The following is a 12268-nucleotide window of genomic DNA, read 5'->3' as shown; positions in this document are numbered from 1 at the left end:
TAGATAGGCGTTTCTGCGGCCACAAACGAGACTCCAGGATGGTATGTTGCCTCTCTGGCGCAAGGGTCAAGGATGTCTCGGAGCGGCTGCAGGGCATTCTGGAGGGGGAGGGTGAACAGCCAGTTGTCGTGGAGCATATAGGTACCAACGATATAGGTAAAAACCGGGGTGAGGTCCTGAAAGCTGAATATAGGGAGTTAGGAGGTAAATTAAAAAATAGGACCTCAAAAGGTAGTAAGCTCAGGATAGTCAGAGTAGAAATAGAAGGATATTTCAGCTGAATATGTGGCTAGAGGAATGGTGCAAGGGGGTGGGTTTCAAATTCCTGGGACGTTGGATCCGGTTCTGGGGGAGGTGGGACCAGTACAAACTGGACGGTTTGCACATGGGCAGGACCGGGACTGATGTCTTAGGGGGAGTGATTGCTAGTGCTGTTGGGGAACGTTTAAACTAAAATGGCAGGGGGTTGGGAACCTGTGCAGGGAGACAGAGGAAAGGGAAGCAAGGATAGAAGCAAACGACAGGAAGGAGAAAAGCAAATGTGGAAGTCAGAGAAATCAAGGGTTTAAATCAAACATGGCCAAAGTAAATAATAATTTTAAAAGGTCTAAGAGTGTTAAAAAAACAAGCCTGAAGGCTTTGTGTCTTAATGCAAGGAGCATTCATAATAAGGTGGATGAATTAGCTGCGCAAATACATGTAAACGGATATGATATAATTGGGATTACGGAGACATGGCTCCAGGGTGACCAAGGCTGGGAATTCAACATCCAGGGGTATTCAATATTCAGGAAAGACAGGCGAGAAGGAAAAGGAGGTGGGGTAGCATTGCTAGTTAAAGAGGAGATTAACACAATAGTAAGGAAGGATATTAGCTCTGATGATGTGGAATCTGTATCGGTAGAGCGGAGAAATACCAAGGGGCAGAAAACATTAGTGGGAGTTGTATATAGACCCCCAAACAGTAATGCTGCGGTTGGGGATGGCATTAAACAGGAAATTAGAGACGCGTGCAATAAGGGCACAGCAGTTATCATAGGTGACTTTAATCTACATATAGATTGGGCTAACCAAATTAGTAACAATACTGTGGAGGAGGAATTCCTAGAGTATATACGGGATGGTTTCCTGGACCAATATGACCAGGAACCAACTAGAGATCAGGGCATCTTAGACTGGGTATTATGTAATGAGAAAGGATTAATTAGCATTCTTGTTGTGTGAGGCCCCTTGGGGCGGAGCGATCATAATATGATCGAATTCTTCATTAAGATGGAGAGTAAAGTAGATGACTCAGAGACTAGGGTCCTGAATTTAAATAAAGGAAACTACGATAGTATGAGGCACGAGTTGGCTAGGATGGATTGGGGAATGTTACTTAAAGGGTTGACGGTGGATAGGCAATGGCAAACATTTAAAGATCGCATGGATAAACTACAGAATTTGTTCATCCCGGTTTGGCATAAAAATAAAACAAAGAAGGTGACTCAACTGTGGCTAATGAGGGAAATTAGGGATAGCATAAGAGCCAAGGAGAGGACATATAAATTGGCCAGAAAAAGCAGCAAACCTGAGGATTGGGAGCAGTTTAGGATTCAGCAAAGGAGGACAAAGGGATTCATTAAGAGGAGGAAAATAGAGTATGAGAGTAAGCTTGCAGGGAACATAAAAAGTGACTGTAAAAGCTTCTATAGATATGTGAAGAGAAAAGACTGGTGAAGTCAAGCGTAGGACCCTTGCAGTGAGAATCAGGGGAATTTATAATGGGGAGCAAAGAAATGGAAGTCCAATTAAATATATACTTTGGTTCTGTCTTCACAAAGGAGGACACAAATAACCTCCCAGAGATGTCGGGGAACATATGGTCTAATGAGATGGAGGAACTGAATGAAATCAGTATTTGTAGGGAAATGGTGTTAGGGAAATTGACGGGATTGAAGGCCGATAAATCCCCAGGGCCTGATAATCTACATCCTAGGGTATTTAAGGAAGTGGCCCTAGAAATAGTAGATGCATTGCTGGTCATCTTCCAAAATTCTATGGACTCTGGAACAGTTCCCATGGATTGGAGGGTAGCTAATGTAACCCCACTATTCAAAAAAGGTGGTAGAGAGAAAACGGGGAATTATAAACCGGTAAGCCAGACATCGGTATTGGGGAAAATGCTAGAGTCCATTATAAAAAATGTAATGGCAGAGCACTTGGAAAACAGTGACAGGATCGGACATAGTCAACATGGATTTACAAAAGGTAAATCGTGCTTGACTAATCTACTGGAAGTTTCTGAGTATGTAACTGGTAGAATAGATAAGGGAGAACCAGTGGATGTGGTGTATTTGGACTTTCAGAAGGCTTTCGATAAGGTCCCGCATAAGAGATTAGCGTGTAAAGTTAAAGCACATGGGATTGGGGGCAAGGTATTGACTTGGATAGAGAACTGGTTGGCAGACAGGAAGCAAAGAGTTGGAATAAACGGGTCTTTTTCCGAGTGGCAGGCAGTGACTAGTGGGGTACCGCAGGGATCGGTCCTAGGATCCCAGCTGTTCACAATATATATTAATGATCTAGACGAGGGAACTAGATGTAATATCTCCAAATTTGCAGATGACACAAAGCTGGGTGGGCGTGTGTGCTGTGAGGAGGATGCCAAGAAACTCCAGTATGATTTGGACAGGTTGAGTGATTATACTGCATCTGCCATGCATCTGCCCAATGTGGATAAATGTGAGGTTATCCACTTTGGTGGAAAAAACAGGAAGACAGATTATTTTCTGAACGGCAATAGATTGGGAGAAGGGGAAGTGCAACGAGACCTGGGTGTCCTTGTGCACCAGTCGCTGAAGGTAAGCATGCAGGTGCAGCAGGCGGTTAAGAAGGCAAATGGTATGTTAGCCTTCATAGCGAGAGGATTCAAGTACAGGAACAAGGATGTCTTGCTGCAGTTGTACAGGGCCTTGGTGAGGCCACACCTTGAGTATTGTGTGCAGTTTTGGTCGCCTTATCTGAAGAAGGATGTTCTTACCATGTAGAGAGTGCAGCGAAGATTCACCAGACCGATACCTGGGATGACAGGAATGGCGTATGAGGAGATTGGGTCGATTGGGCTTATATTCGCTGGAGTTTAGAAGAATGAGAGGGGATCTCATTGAAACTTATAAAATTCTAACAGTACTAGTCAGACTAGTTGCAGGAAAGATGTTCCTGATGGCGGTGGAGTCTAGAACCAGGTGTCACAGTCTAAGGATAAGAGGTAAGCCATTTAGGACAGAAATGAGGAGGAATTTCTTCACCCAGAGAGTGGTGAACCTGTGGAATTCTCTACCACAAAAGGCAGTTGAGGCCAATTCATTAAATATATTCAAGGAGGAGTTAGATATATTTCTCAAGGCTAAAGGGATCAAGGGATATGGGGAGAAAGCAGGGACAGGGTACTGAATTTGGATGATCAGCCATGATCTCATTAAATGGCGGTGCAGGCTCGAGGGGCTGAATGGCCTACTCCTGCTCCTATCTTCCATGTTTCTATGAACTCAGCCCCTTCTCTGTATCCCATAATGCACCTGTTTGACAATGAATAATCAAGATCCCTGAATTAAATGTACTGATAACATATTTAATCTTTGTTCAATAGGAGAAAGTTTGAATTCAAATAGCTGTTCCAGTACAGCTACAACACTGGCATCTACCCGGCAATGTGGAAAATTGCCCAAGTATGTCCTGTCTACAAAAAGCAGGGCAAATCCGACCCGGCCAATTACCGTCCCATCAGTCTGCTCTCAATCATCAGCAAAGTGATGGAAGGTGTCGTCGACAGTGCTATCAAGCGGCACTTACTCAGCAATAGCCTGCTAACTGACGCCCAGTTTGGGTTCCGCCAGGGCCACTCAGCTCCTGACCTCATTACAGCCTTGGTCCAAACATGGACAAAAGAGCTGAACTCAAGAGGTGAGGTGAGAGTGACTGCCCTTGACATCAAGGCAGCATTTGATCTAGTGTGGCATCAAGGAGCCCTAGCAAAACTGAAGTCAATGGGAATCAAGGGGAAAACTCTCCATTGGTTGGAATCATACCTAGCACAAAGGAAGTTGGCTGTGGTTGTTGGAGGTCATTCATCTCAATCACATGACATCACTGCAGGAGTTCCTCAGGGCAGTGTCCTAGGCCCAACCATCTTCAGCTGCTTCATCAATGACCTTCCCTCCATCATAAGGTCAGAAGTGGGGATGTTCGCTGATGATTGCGCACTGTTCAGCACCATTCGAGACTCGTCAGATACTGACGCAGTCCGTGTCCATATGCAGCAAGACCTGGACAACATTCAGACTTGGGCTGACAAGTGGCAAGTAACATTCGCACCACACAAGTGCCAGGCAATGACCATCTCCAACAAGCGAGACTCTAACCATCTCCCCTTGACATTCAATGGCATTACCATCGCTGAATCCCCACTATCAACATCCTGGGGGTTACCATTGATCAGAAACTGAACTGGACCAGCCATATAAATACTGTGGCTACAAGAGCAGGCCAGAGGCTGGGAATTCTGCGGCGAGTGTCTCGCCTCCTGACTCCCCAAAGCCTTTCCACCATCTACAAGGCACAAGTCAGGAGTGTGATGGAATACTCTCCACTTGCCTGGATGAGTGCAGCTCCAACAACACTCAAGAAGCTCGACACCATTCAGGATAAAGCAGCCCGCTTGATTGGCACTCCATCCACCACCTTCAACATTCACTCCCTCCACCACCGGCGCACTGTGGCTGCAGTGTGTACCATCTACAAGATGCACTGCAGCAACTCGCCAAAGCTCCTTCAACAGCACCTTCCAAACCCGCGACCTCTACCACTTAGAAGGACAAGGGCAGCAGACGCATGGGAACATCACCACCTATAAGTTCCCCTCCAAGCCACACACCATCCTGACTTGGACCTGTATCGCCGTTCCTTCACTGTCACTGGGCCAAAATCCTGGAACTCCCTTCCTAACAGCATTGTGGGTGTACCTACACCTTATGGACTGCAGCGGTTCAAGGCGGCGGCTCACCACCATCTTCTCAAGGGCAATTAGGGATGGGCACTAAATGCAGGCCTAGCCAGCGACGCCCACATCCAATCAATGAATAAAAAAATATGTACATGTTGGAACTAAAATCCATCAAGCAAAAATGTCTGATATGGTCAGTTAGTTTAAACTGCCAAAAGCAAGTACATTCTAATGGTAAGTCTTGAGATAAATGTAACTGGGTTTGGTACATCCCAGAAGCTATGGTATGGTCAGAACAAAACATTAAGAAACATGGAGTTCTGTACTCAAATGAGATTAAACCAAAGCTTTACCAGGGTCATATAATATAGATCCAAGATTTTGATGAGTGTGAGCAGTGATTGTTTTAAATCCACATTTACAGACAATAATGATTGCGAAGAAGGGGGGAACACACATTGAAAACATGGCAGCTCACATTGGAAAGCAGCATCAACAATATAGAGATGTCTATTTTCTGGAATGCTTCAACCTTGGAGGTTGTCAATCATTATTTGCATTCCTTCCACCCCACCACACCCACACTTTAAAAAAAAAAAAAAAAAAAAAAATGTTTTACTTCTCCCCTTCAGCAGCACTAGCTGAGAAGGTATGTGGATAATGTTTCCGGGTATCTGGCTACTTCTGTTACAGTGTACGAGATTAGTCACTATTTTCCCCATTTCCTCTGCTCTGTGTCTGCCACCTCCCTTCCTTGCCCTCCCACCCCACAGAAAAACAAAATTGCAAATTCACATACGGAGAATCACTGCCATAAACTCAGATCGCGCCTCTCTGAGGAATAGCATCTGCTACACTAACCTTAAGTGCCACCAAGCTGCACCATAAACAGCATTTTTTTTTAAACCTGTGCCATTTTTAAGATAAAAATATAAACAGAAACTTACCAATCATTATGCTCATATCTTTTGTTTGGATGAACAGATTTCACCAAAGCCAACATTTCTTTAAATGCCCCCACTCTACTGGACAAAATTATTACTTCAACATTAGCTCTGAGCAACCTGAATGGTTGTAGTGTCTGAAATATAAGTCATCCATTTGCAAAAATTCGTGATTCATAAGTACCAAAAAGGAGAAAACATACACACACAGAACTCATTTTCTTGTTTAATACAAATAATTCAGTTTTATTCTGAACTTTGAAATAAAATATTGATAACATTAAAGCTACAATGTTTCACGGTTATTGTAGTCAATCTCATAACTCTAAAGTAATGAACTATTTACTGTACAGTATTTGCTATTGTACACCGATAAATTTATGATCAGGTGTCTGAATCAGAATCACAGCAATACCTGTGATTTCAAGAAAGTAGTGGAGCGTTTCCAACTGCTTATGTTCTAAGTGGTAGAACTCTATATGGTGCTTTGTTCTCAAGCTACTGAATCCCTCTTACCACCGCCACCCCCCACCCCCTCCACACACTAAAATGAACAGCCAGTTCAGACGAAAGGTCATTGACCTGAAACGTTAACTTTGTTTCTCTCGCCACAGATGCTGCCTGACCTGCTGCATATTTCCAGCATTTTCTGTTTTTATTTTACTTAAATGAACTGATAGTTTATAAGACATGTACTTGTAATGATGAAAAACAAAAGTATTGTTATTTTTAAATGTCAACAACACAGAAGGCATCCCTACAATCCTTTTTAATATGAGTGTGCTGTCTCAAAAAGGAGCAGTAAACCCCACAGCTAGCCCTGAAAACAAAGGAAAATTGAATTGAGACCCTGGCTACTGCATGCAGAAATATTCTGTGATAGCTTAAAAATATAAACCTGTTGCTAATTTCAATTCAGTTCAAAGTGTACTTTGCCCACTAAAGAAATGGGGATGGATTGAGGGCTCAGAGAGTACATCGAACAAATCAATGTCGTCACTGATAAAAATAGTCATAGTGAAGATTAGTCGTACATGAAGTTAACCCCACGAGTTAATAACAGCCATATTATTCTACTGTATAAGTTTAATAAAAATGTTTAAAAAATCTAAGGCTTAATTAGTGTACATACAGTAAAGATTTTCCACATGTACTATAATCCAATTACAAACTTTCCATGTTGAGTGTAATAATTTGAGAGACCACTATTATATTTGTAATAAAGCCAAAGATATATGAAAAATGTGTTTTAGAAATAGCTAAAATTAAGGTGGAGATTGGATTAAGAGGGAGACTGCCTTTCCCTTCTAAACGATGCAGGCTGGAACCCAGTTGTCCTCATGTTCCAGGAACCTTGGTTCTTGATGCTTATCAAATTACTGGTCCTTTGGACAACAGTCGGTATTTCATTTGTAGATTCCAAACTATGCTCATCAGTTTAATTTCTCACAGGTATCAACTTATGCGAGTTTACAGCTAACTACATTACATCCTACATGACTCAACTATCACAGGGGCTTTTTCAGGAAGAAATTCAAAATATATTTTTAAAGCATCAACGGGTTCTGGCTTGCTCATTCGCATAAAATGCAAATATCATTGTCTCTCCAATTGTGATTTAAATATGACTGACAGATCTTTATTCAGATACCTTTTGATATGGAATACATACTGCAGATTTTTGTCAGTATCTTCAGTTCAGTTTCTGGAATCCATGCTTGGTCTCAATAAGAATCACATATCATATTGCATTGCTGAAAGCCTATGAAAGACTTTCATCTAAAAGCCAATATCGCATTGCATTCAATGTAAGAAATTCACTCTACAGAAGGTATTTTAACCTCTTGTAGACTGATTGTGTCTTTATTGTTTTCTAAGTATTTGTACCATCTGATGTCTTACTGCTTCTGTCTTGTTAGCTTACATGAACACATAAGAAAGAAAGCAATAGAAGGTTACGCTGATAGAGTTAGATGTAGAGGGGTGGGTGGAGGCTCATAGGGAGCATAAACACCGGCATGGACCTGTCGGGCCAAACGGCCTGTTTCCGTGCTGTACATTCTATGTAAATCTACGTATAGAGCCAGGCACAATAGTTTGATAGTGTGATCTAATTGTTTTTTTTTGTTTTTTTTGGAGTGGACAGAAAAACCTAATGGGTATCCCAGATGATCTCCAATGTGTTATACTTAGTTAAGGTATGCTTGGCAGTTCCTCGGCACGCTATTTCACTCACCTAATGCATAAGGGTGCAGTTTTCAATTCATAGGATATGCAGTCTGCTTATGGAAACTGCCTTTTTTGCTTGGTATTTTGCATGCAGATTCCATGTGAATCATACAGGCCAAATTTTAATATTCATCTTTCAAAAATATTTAATAAAATATTTTTTAATGGAAGTTACTGTTAATATTTTACAATCATTAATTACCCTCAGGTATTGTAGTGTAAAAACCAACTAATTGGCAAATAGGAATTCCCAACCTTTCCAACAGTAGTCAATATTATCCGCAAACATGCAATGTTCTGATTTATAAGCTTTTAATAACAGGGATCACAGAGGCATTCATACTAATTTGAATCCAGGCGTTCAACTGTTACAGAAAATACACTATAAATTGAAGGGTGCAGGTTTAAGTGGCTGCCGTAATACTGGCAGCAGTAGGAAAATATATTCAACCAAGTCCAATCTCCTTGAGCATCAGCGTTACCTTCTGTTGATAAGACATATTGCACTAGCTTGCAGTACCCGGAGGTTTAAATCCCCAATTGCGCTCTCACCGCAGTGAAAACTGTAAGCGCACGTTCAAATATTTTGACAGGTGTGAAACATGATCTAACTGGGCTAGGGTTTTCGTTACAGGTTATGTAGTTGAAATTTTAATAAAATAATATTTTTTTTAAATCTTAGAGCTAATGCAATCACTAATAATTAGCAATCCGCACAGTGATTCCAGGATTTGCAGTGGCAGTACAGCGCACCAGAGCTCAGGCAAGTGAGCGGACACTACCCCAATGGAAAGACGGGGCCTGTCACTGACCAAACTGACCGCCAGTCAGCATTTTATTTCCTACACAGCCTGACATTCTGCAGAACAGATATCTCAGCTTTCTAACATGCAAGTTGCACTAGACATCAGTATGGGTATTTTTAAGCAAACAGAAAGGCGGCAGCTGACCCGCTGAAACGGATTCCTACCGTATGAGAGGAGGTTGCTGCCTTCTTCCTTCCCCCGCTGTGCCGGGCGAGCAGTTACTGTATCAAAGCACCGGACGACGGAACGCCGCTGTTTTGATACAAACCTCTGGAACGCCTCCCAACGTCACCGCGTGCCTGCGTCAGCACCAGCCACCGGGACCCTCCCCCTGCAAAACGACACCACTCACCCAAAGCGCTCCCGCCTGCACCGACACTCCTACCTGGGGGGGTTAAAAATGCAATCCAGTTTGACCTGTCCCATTCTGAAAAGCCAGCACCCGCTCAGCATGTGTTGCAATAAGTTTGCATTCGGTCTCACTCTTTTTCGGAAACATCGTAAATTGTACTCTTGACATTTCTAATAGCTCTCTATATTTATCAAGTGAATGCAACTATACATCCTATCGCTCGGCGCCCCGCTGTTGCTATATTATACCACGGGGCATGAGTTTATTATCTTACATGCATGTTCAAAAATACTTTAATCTCGAATGTAGCTTTTTCATGTTTTGCCTATTGGAACTATAATCCATTTCATTTGCTACCTCTGCATTGAAATATTGATGTACTAAAGTTGCAATGCCACCTCTGATGATCACTGGAAAGACCTTGTTTGAATAAGTTGCTTTGTAATTCCCATCCCCAGGCCTGGCAATCACTCATTAGGAGTGACGTTTACTGAAAACTGACCGACTTCTATGCATTAACTTCAAAATCAACATAGTTTTATGTTTTCCATCAGTTTATAGTGTGTTTATTGCTGATTTTAAAAAAATCGTTCTTTGGCTATGTCAACAGTTATGCCAGATTTTAAGAATATGTATACCAATTATTTTTGGGAAGAGTTTGAAAGTTGTCATATGTGGGCTTATATTAATTAATTAATCAAAAGCTTCCTCTCATCAACAAGTATTATACCTAAACATATTTACTCCAGAACCATTCATAAACACTTCTTCAAAACTGACCAAAATACACAAGATTTTTAAACTGTTGGTCAGCATTAAATAAATACTGTACTATGGTTTCAATCCTTAGAATAAAATTCTTGTCCAGATTTTGTGAATTAAGTCTATTCTCTGTACAATTGCAGTCGAGTCATTGATCAATTTTTTATCTTCCTCACTGGTTAACAACAACTTGTATTTACATAGTGCCTTTAATGTAGTAAAATGTTCCAAGGTGCTTCACAGGAGTGTTATAAGAAAAATAATTGTCACCAAGCCACATAAGGAGAAATTAGGGCAGATGGCCAAAAGCTTGGTCAAAGAGGTAGGTTTTAAGGAGCGACTTAAAGGAGGAAAGAGAGGCGGAGAGGTTTAGGGAGGGAATTCTGGAGCTCTGGGCCCAGGCAGCTGGAGGCACGGCCACCAATGGTTGAGTGATTATACTCAGGGATGCGCAAGAGGGCAGAATTCGAGGAGGGCAGATACCTCGGGAGATTGTAGTGCTGGAGGAGATTACAGAGATCAGGAGGGGCGAGGCCATGGAGGGATTTGAAAACAAGGATGAGAATTTAAAAAATCAACGTGTTGTTTAACCGGGAGCCAATGTAGGTCAGCGAGCACAGGAGTGATGGGGGAACAGGACTTGGTGCGAGTTAGGACACGGGCAGCCGAGTTTTGGATGACCTCAAGTTTACGTAGGGTGGAATGTGGGAGGCCAGTCAGGAGTGCGTTGGAATAGTCAAATCTGGAGGTAACAAAGGCATGGATGAGGGTTTCAGCAGCGGATGAGCTGAGGTAGGGGCGGAGACAGGCGATGTTGCGGAGGTGGAAATAGGCGGTCTTAGTTATGCCGCATATGTATGGTCAGAAGCTTATTTCAGGGTCAACTATGACACCAAGTTTGCGAAGTCTGGTTCAGCCAGGGAGAGGGATGGAGTCGGTAGCTAGGAAACTGAGTTAATGGAGGGGACCGAAGACAATGGCTTCCCAATATTTAATTGGAGAAAATTTCTGCCCATCCACTACCAGATGACGGACAAGCAGTCAGTCAATTTAAAGACTGTGGAGGGGTCGAGAGAAGAGGTAGTGAGGTAAAGCTGTGTGTCATCAGTGTACATGTGGAAACTGACACTGCATTTTCGGATGATGTCGCCAAGGGGAAGCATGTAGATGAAAAATAGGAGGGGGGCAAAGGATAGATCTTTGGGGGACACCAGAGGTAACGATGCAAGAATGGGAAGAGAAGCTATTGCACGTGATTCTCTGGCTTGATAGCTAAAAGTGGAACCAGGCGAGTGCAGTCCCACCCAACTGGACGACGGTGGAGAGACGTTGGAGGAGGATGGAGTGGCCAACCGTATCAAAGGCTGCAGACAAGTCAAGAAGGGCGAGGAGGGATAGTTTACCTTTGTCACAGTCACATAGAATGTCATTTGTGACTTTGATGAGAGCCGTTTCAGTACTGTGGCAGGGGCGGAAATTTGATTGGAGGGATTCAAACATGGAGTTTTGGGAAAGATGGGCACGGATTTGGAAGGACACAAAGGGGTAGATTTTCATAAAGCTGTCGGGAAGGAGGCGGGCCTACAACTTCCGGGTTTTAGTCCCGCCTACATAGACGTTCAGCCAATCCACGCGATTTTCCCTTGATTGACCTTGTTGAGCCCGCCCAGTGGGCTCAGCAGGCCAATTAAGGGCCACCCGGCAACAGGTGACGTCACAGACTGAAATTTCATCTGTCAAGAGGTCTTGACAGATGAAATATCAGTATTTCACAGCTGTTTGAAGCTGTCAAACACTGACAGTCTGACTTCTAACCTGAGTCCTTCTACACAGACTCAGTTAGAAGTCTCACCGGCAATGAAGGCTGAAGGCTGTCACTTTTGACAGCTCGCAGCCATTTTGCTTTCAGTGCCGGCTGAGTGGACTCCCGAAACCTAGAGGAGGAAAGGCTGTTAAGTACAGGTAATTTAAACTACTTTAGACACACCAAACACACTTACCTTTGCACTCATGCACCCATCACTCACCTGAACATCGACATTGCGACCCCTCCAAGTCCTTCAACCCGACGGCCCGCCTGCTCTAACCTGGCGTGGTTTGGAGCCGTCGGGAATCCCACACGACACCCCTCAAAATAGGGATTAGGCTAAAAACTGCCTGTTAACTACCTGTTAACAGGCAGTTAATTGGC

General features: G+C 43.1%; 1 protein-coding gene across 6 annotated transcripts in view; it reads right to left on the bottom strand.

Moving 5' to 3' along the window:
* The window catches only part of agtpbp1 (ATP/GTP binding carboxypeptidase 1), a 410793-nt gene that overhangs the window by 390094 nt on the left and 8431 nt on the right, over positions 1 to 12268 (bottom strand). The window contains exon 1 of one of the 6 annotated variants that reach the window (XM_085985199.1): positions 9128 to 9242. The exons of 4 other annotated variants lie outside the window; for them this stretch is intronic. The gene's annotated coding sequence lies outside the window, so the exon portion shown is untranslated. Of the gene's footprint in view, positions 1 to 9127; positions 9243 to 12268 lie in introns of those variants that run through there. One more of the 6 variants, XM_085985177.1, reaches the window with a different exon arrangement.

The sequence above is a fragment of the Somniosus microcephalus genome, chromosome 1 (assembly GCF_052327205.1).
Source record: "Somniosus microcephalus isolate GS21.2 chromosome 1, FLI_Smic_1.0, whole genome shotgun sequence".
In the NCBI taxonomy this organism is placed as follows: Eukaryota; Metazoa; Chordata; class Chondrichthyes; order Squaliformes; family Somniosidae; genus Somniosus; species Somniosus microcephalus.
This window is presented reverse-complemented; position numbering and strand designations above follow the sequence as displayed.